The following is a 7,164-nucleotide window of genomic DNA, read 5'->3' as shown; positions in this document are numbered from 1 at the left end:
CGAGTTCAACCCCAGAGGGTTAAACATGTACACCAGATTCCGGTGGTCCGTAAACAATCGGAACCCTCCCGGACGGATCAGGAGATACTCCAGGCGCTTGCACGATTCGACAACCGCAAACGCCTCCTTCTCCACAATCGGCCATCGCCCGCTCGCTCCCCGGAACGATCCGCTCAGGAACGCCAGTGGTTCATGTCGCTGATCGCTTGCTTGCCGGTAGGGCCAGATCCTCGACCGGGACCTGTGTCGCAACAGCTCCCCAGAACCCCTCGCTCGAATCCGAGTACAAACAGACCATCTTGTCCGGTCTGGGTGGGACAACAGAACCATACGTTTCAACGTCTCCTTGATTCGGTCGTAGTACTCCAGGTGGTCCCCGGACCACACGACAGAACTCAGCGCAACACGAGTCAATGCCGTCTTCTTCCGGGAGTCGGCCGCTTTGACGGCAATATCCAACAGCTTCGTCAAGGGGCTACCAGCTCCGTGTACTGCGGAATATTCCCCCTCATCTAGTTCGTGGCGCACAGGAACTACTGGAGATCCGCTGCCGTCTGTGGCGGTTCCAAATCACATAAACCCCGGATCCGTTCCGGGGCATGCGCCACGCCGTCCGCCGAAATCTCTTTTCTACACCTTACGGTCCAGGTGGTGTAAAAAACACACTTCTCGGGGTGTAACTTCCGTCCGTACACTTGACAGATCAGACATCAAGCACTTTACGCAACTCGTCTTTGGCAACAACTCGTCCGTAGTATGGGCATACAAGTCATCCAACCATCCGAGCAGTCCGTGCATCAGGAGGTCCCCGAACAACTCATCGACCACCCCTTGGCAATAGGCCACCGCATCGGTCTGGTCCATCAGGACCCGGGTCGGGATCACAACCCCTACGGGAGTCATGAAGGAGTAGTACTCCTGGGAGTCCGGGTGTAGAGACAGCTGCCAATACCCCTTCATCCAGTCCAGTTTGAAGTAGACTTTCGAGCCCTTCAGTACAACCATGGCCACCTCCAGATTCGGCATGGGCCAGGGCATCGGCTCGGTACACGCATTGATCGGTCTCGAGTCAATCGTTATTCTGAGGTCTCCCGGATCTTTCTTCGGGACAATCCTCGGGGCCGAGGCCCAGCACGATCTAGTGTTGCGGTACACCACACCCGCTTCTTCCAGCTCCCGGACATGCTTTCCCAGGAACGCCATATGGGTGGGAGGGTAGCGCCGCGGTCCCGACTTCACCGGCACAGCCCCTTCCTTGAGGCGCACCTTCAACGGTTCCACTTTCACCGGCGGGTCTCTCCCGAACTTCAGCTGGAACACGTCTCGAAACTCCATCAACAGGTCCCGGAGCTGCTTGACAGCTGCTGTTGGCATGTCCGCGGTAGCCGCCTCGGCCACCTTGGCTTCCAGGACAATACGCACCGGACCGTCGTCGTCAGGTGCATTTCCCAGTTCTGGCGTCATCCCTTCGTCGTCGTCGATACCCCTCTGACGGTGTATCGCGACTCCCGGAGTCGTGATCGGCTGATCCCCAAAATCCCATACGGCTTGCTGCTGACGTGCATTTTCCAGCAACGTCTGCTCATTTAGCCCAATTTCTGCATCGCGGGCAGGCCCAGCGTAAGCTCAACGGGTGCTACGGTCTCATCGACCGAGACCCCGAGCCCTCGCAACATCATGCGGTCTTGAATTCCAGGCTGCCCAGACGAACTTGTTTCGTCACAGTAATCACCTCCATCGGACCCATGACCGTAATCTCCGGAGATGCTCCCGCACCCAACAGCACAGAAACCAAGCCTCCGGAGGCCACCGACTAATCAGCTCCTGAGGCCAAGAGTGATGCCTGCACGGGGAGGACACCGTCCACAATAGCCGGGAGCTCAGGCCGTTTCGCGTCCGGGACATTCGTCGTCACCGTCGCCACGCGGCGACCAGGTACTCCCGGGGCTCCTTTCTCGCCCCGACCACGTCCAAACGTACTTCTATGTGCTCTTAGCAGTTGCTTGACCTCTTCAGGGGTGATCCCGGGACATTCCCGGACCCGATGGCTGGTCGATTTACACTTCAGACAACCATTGTTCGGTGCACCCATAGCCGGTGCGTTCGGAATAGGTGTCAGGGGCTTCGTATCTCCCCTCGGGCCCCTGGGTCCTCCCAGGACCTTCGACCCGGGCGGCTTCGGTAGGTCTGGTCTCGCGGGTGGCTTCAACTCTTCTTCGTAACCCACAAAACGCTCGTGACGGATCGCATATTCCCGCAACTAACGCACGAAACGGTACACATCCTTCTTCAAAGGCTTGTTTCGCATCAAAGCCATCTGCTCGGTAACAGCACGGTGTAGTGACACAGGCTTGACGGCGTCCGTGATAATCTTCACGATTGCCTGGCTCTCTTCCCGGATCACCCACTCCTGGCGGTCCTGACGGATAGCCGCAGCTAAACCATCCAGTACACGTCCGATCCGGGAATCCGCGTCCGGGACCGACATATCAAAAACAATAGCAGATTTGATCCGCTTCTTCAGGGTGTCCAGGGCTCGGGGATCGATGTCGAAACCTTGCTTGAACGACGCAATACATTCACCCTTGGACACGTCATCGGGATCCCTTCCCATGTCCCATTCGGCAATACGTTGCTTTACCGCAGGTTCGATACACGCCCTCGCGGGCGTGATGAACTGTCTGACTCCGTTGGCAGTCAGTCCATTCGTCTGGCAGATACACAGATCGTACGCGGCCGTAAAAACGCGCCGTTCTTCCTTCGTGGATCCCTTGAACGTCGGGTTCTTTGGGAGGGTCGGGGCGTTGTGCAGGTGCACGTCGTTCTGTCCCATATTCACATCTTCCTTCTCCAGCGTAGGTCCAGGAACCGTCCCAGATATGATGCCAAACCCGGGAGCCTCAAACGTCGCCGGTCTCCCGTAACTCCAGGCCTCAACAACCGCCACCGGTTGTCGCATTCCTTGTGGTGACCGGAACAGCCGCCGCGCAGTCGCACTGGTCCTCGGCCTTCCACGGTCTTCAAAACGGTCCACGATGTACGGGTCGTAGGACTCGTCGAGCGATCCGACCGGGATCGAGCTCGGACAGAGTCCCCATGGTCGCTAACAGGTAGCTCCATGTCCAAGCCATGCTCGTTTCCTGTTCCAGGGAACTCCATGCGTTCAGTCGCTAGCGTGTATGTAAGACAGCTAAATAATTCTTTGTTGTCTTGCGCCGGTGTTCGCAACCGACGACTACCTTGTTCACAAAGGTGACCTCGATTACAAATCCAAAAGTAACTTCATTATCCAGTCAATCAGTCAGTTCCCTCCTATCACTTCACTGCTCTCTACAAGTCATGCATCGTACAGTTCAACAGCTCGGAACATATGCCGCTCCGATCCAGGTCATATTTCACACTCTTCAAATGTCGTTCGTGACCAACATTCGGCTACCCACACTCAGTCACGGGGAGTCGAACAGAGGCTCGGCCGATAACACTACTACGTAGTAATTCTGGGGCTTAACGACAAGTAGGTACAAGTTTGGAAATTGAGCACTAGGTATGCACATGTAGAACGGAGATGCTCACCACCACCGATGCTGTCATTCAGCTTTGATCGCTGCCATTGTAGCGATGTACAGTACACCCCCTTTGATGTACGAAACCGAAAAGTATACAACCCCTCTGTAGAACCCTCTACAATAATTGCCCCCCCAGCCCTATGGACAATGCGCATTCTGTATTCTACCGCTAGCGCACTCAAATATGCAATCTACACACTGAATCGCATACTTCTAGAGAATTCACTTTAACAATTACAGTATGTAGCGTGGGGGGATGCTGTGGAGTAGAATTACTGTGGAGGGTACCGAAGAGCCGTGCATGGTGTAAACTATGCAGGGGTTGCACATCGCTGCAATTATAACCATCAACACTACGAGGTAGTCATAATGACGTGAGGGGTTACTGTAGACAAATCGGTTGTGTGTGAATCTAATTTCGTTGTGACGGAGATATTACCTCATGGTGGTGTTGGTTGGTGTTGCCCATACCACCAACCAACTCCACCATACAATCCGCTATTCTTCCCGCAACACCCCATACACCTCTCGCACATCAGGCTTTCGTCCACACGTCTGCGATGCTCGTCATATTCAACACAACACAATGTCCACGCTACACCACTAGGTGGGACGCTTCCCACACAACTATCACGTAACTACCAACACCACCTCGGGGAATTCACCTACTACATAGTACTCCACCAAGTATCACTAACGCACCTGAGAAGGCCACTACTCCTCACAATACGTCCACGCATGCAGCAATACTACCAACCAAGGTCCACACCGCACGCAACTGTCAGTGTCCCGTGAAAGCATGTACTAGTAGCCATAGTCTAAACTTGTGAACTGGAAATCCAGGCATGTTCCAAAGAACCGCTTGTACATTAATTGAAAAATAGTAAATTTACTAGGGGTACTCGGAAACAAAAATCCAGGTGATCAAACTCGGGACCCTTGGGACGCACTAACCATTGAGCTTAATGGTTAGTGCGTCAGTGTTTCAACCCAAGGGTCCCGAGTTCGAAACACTGACGAACTAACCATTGAGCTGTAGATTCCAGTTATATCATAACTGGAATCTACAGCTCAATGGTTAGTACTCACTCATAAGGAACTGCACAGCCCCACCTCATCCTCCCATGTGTTGGACAGCTCGTAAACAGTTTTCAGTCTGCGTTGGTCGGTATTCAGATTTCTTGAACTGTTTTCCATGGTTACCCTAGTATGTTCTCGACGAGATCCCGAACAAACATGAAACGCACATCAATGTGCTTGGAGCGCCCATGATGCTCAGCATTTTGAGCGATGCTGATGGCGGATTGGTTGTCCTCGTGAACCGAAATCGGTTGATCACTAGTGTGATGTAGCTCGGCAGCGAGTTGGCAAACGTATAAACATTTTTGAATGCAAAGGGCAAGAGCCACAAACTCGGCCTCGGTGGTTGACAGAGTCACAATGCCTTGCTTCTTGGATAACCAAGAGATGAGGCTGTTAAAGAACAGGATCAGAAATCCACTGACGCATCGACGAGTGTCTGGGCACATGGCGTAGTTGGCATCAAAGTGTCTGGGCACATGGCGTAGTTGGCATCAACATAAGCGAACAGAAATGGCTTGGTGCCATAGTCCCGGCCACCGAGCATAAGCCCATGAAGAGAGGTGCCTCTGAGGTAGCGTAGAACGCGTTTGGCAGCACGCCAATGGGCAAGACCTGGGTTGTACAGAAACTGTGAGAGTTGTTGAAGAGCATGAGCCAAGTCAGGCCGAGAACCCATGGCTAAGTACATAATACTGCCAACAATTGACCGATACGGCTTTGTTTGCATAAAAGCAATGTCCTCAGGTGTACTAGCACACTGAGCCTTGGATAGGGGCGTAGTGCACTCAAAAGGTGTGGCGACGGCCTTCGACGTAGACATGTCGAAGCGATCAAGTACTGTAGAACAGTAACGGGATTGGTGGATGAACAGAGTTCGATTGGGACGATTGCGGGCGATTTCCCAGCCGAGAATATCTCGAACTGGACCCAAGTCCTTCATGTGAAAGCGCTTCGATAATGACACTTTGAGATCCAAGGCACGAGCTTTGTTCGGAGTGATGATCAAGAGATCGTCGACGTGGAGACTGACGATGGTAAAACCATCTTTCCTGGCTTTGAGAAAGACACAGCGGTCTTTGTGAAGACGGGCAAAACCCAAGGAAGCCATGAAGGTGACAAAAGTCCAGTACCATTAGTGTGGAGCTTGTTTGAGCCCATAAACGCTCTTTTGGAGGAGGCAGACATAGTCGCGCCGAGAAGCAGGGTCGATGAGGGAGCCAGGTGGCTGTTCCATGCGTGTAACGCAGTCGATTTTGCCATTTAGAAAGGCGGTTTTGACGTCCATTTGTTCGCATTCCAAATCATGGATGGCCACTAAGGCAAAAAGGAAGCGAAGAACTTCGAGTCGTACAACAGGAGCAAAAATGTCCGTGTAGTCGATGTCTTTTTGTTGCATGAACCCTTTGACGACAAGTCGGGCCTTGTAGGTGCCATCGGCTTTGAGTCGAAAGACCCAGCGACAAGGTAGAACCGTCTCGTCGTTACGACGTTTGACGAGCACATATGTGCGGTTGGAGAGTAAAGACTCGTATTCGGACTTCGCGGCCAGAAGCCATTGGGCATGGTCGGGGCGCGACATGGCATCACGCCAGTCTTTGGGGTCACTGTTGTCGGCACCGTGGGCGAGCTGAGCGTAGACAAACAATGGTCCCATAGGGGCTGAAGGTGAAACAGAGTTCGTAGATTGGAAGGAAGACCACGCCAAAGCCGAGAGTGCATAATGCGGTTGGTTGCTGTAGGCAACGAGGGACTCCATAGGAGTTGTGTCCATGAGGAGACGAGTTGATGAATGACTAATAAAATCGAGGGACGTAGGTGGTGTTGATGGGCGGGTCAAATTGCCCAGTGATGATGGGTGGGCCGAAAAGGCGGACGGAATATGACCATAAAGTCGGCGTAGAGGGATGGCAGTTGGGTCATAGACCGGGCTTGTCAGCGGGAAAGCAGAGAACACCTCTAAAAGACGGTCTGGTTGAACCACAGTGAGTACCATTATGGGCCGAGAAGACGGTGGTTGTAAGGATGGGGTAGGCAGTGACGGAGCCAGGGGCTTGTCGTTTAGATTAAGGCACTAGGCCTGTTCTCAATCAGTGAGTGTAGAGAGGGCAATGGGGCGTTGGGTTCCAAGGATGGAACGAAAGTAGGATCTGAAGCAAGTCGTTTGCGATATGCAACGGCGGCTTCAACAGAGTTGATCGCGGGAAATTCGGACTCCCAGAAGGTCACGTCACGAGAGTAGATCAGTGCATGAGAATGCAGGTTTAAAAGGGTATAACCCTTGCGGTTGTGTGGGAGACCCACGAACATAGTCTTGACGGCACGGGGATCGAGCTTGGAGATCTGTGCGACACGTTGAACGTGCACAAACGCTGTGCAACCGAAGGTTTTGATGTGACCCAAAGAGAGGTGTCGTTTGAATACGACGTGGTAGGGTGATACATCTTTGTTCGAGGACGACGGAGAGATGTTAATCAGCCATGAGGCATAGTCAAGGGCAAGAGCCCATAGGAACTTT

Source organism: Aphanomyces astaci (genome assembly GCF_000520075.1).
Source record: "Aphanomyces astaci strain APO3 unplaced genomic scaffold supercont1.38, whole genome shotgun sequence".
In the NCBI taxonomy this organism is placed as follows: domain Eukaryota; phylum Oomycota; class Saprolegniomycetes; order Saprolegniales; family Verrucalvaceae; genus Aphanomyces; species Aphanomyces astaci.
Note: the sequence above shows the minus strand (reverse complement) of the source record.